The sequence below is a fragment of the Bison bison genome, unplaced genomic scaffold, assembly GCF_000754665.1.
Source record: "Bison bison bison isolate TAMUID 2011002044 unplaced genomic scaffold, Bison_UMD1.0 scf7180017864251, whole genome shotgun sequence".
NCBI lineage: Eukaryota > Metazoa > Chordata > Mammalia > Artiodactyla > Bovidae > Bison > Bison bison.
Window position 1 is genome coordinate 6,595 of NW_011494823.1, and position 530 is coordinate 7,124.

Genomic DNA, 530 nt, shown 5'->3' on the forward strand with positions numbered 1-530 from the left:
TTAGTGATGCCATCTAGCCATCTCATCCTCTGTCGTCCCCTTCTCCTCCTGCCCCCAATCCTTCCCAGCATCAGAGTCTTTTCCAATGAGTCAACTCTTCGCATCAGGTGGCAGTTTCAGCTTTAGCATCAGTCCTTTCAATGAACACCCAGGACTGATCTCTTTTAGAATGGACTGGTTGGATCTCCTTGCACTCCAAGGGACTCTCAAGAGTCTTCTCCAACACCACAGTTCAAAAGCATCAATTCTTCGGCGCTCAGCTTTCTTCACAGTCCAACTCTCACATCCATACATAACCACTGCAAAAACCATAGCCTTGACTAGACGGACCTTTGTTGGCAAAGTAATACCTCTGCTTTTGAATATGCTATCTAGGTTGGTCATAACTTTCCTTCCAAGGAGTAAGCGTCTTTTAATTTCATGGCTGCAATCACCATCTCCAGTGATTTTGGAGCCCCCAGAAATAAAGTCTGACACTGTTTCCCCATCTATTTCCCATGAAGTGATGGGACCAGAGGCCATGATCTTCG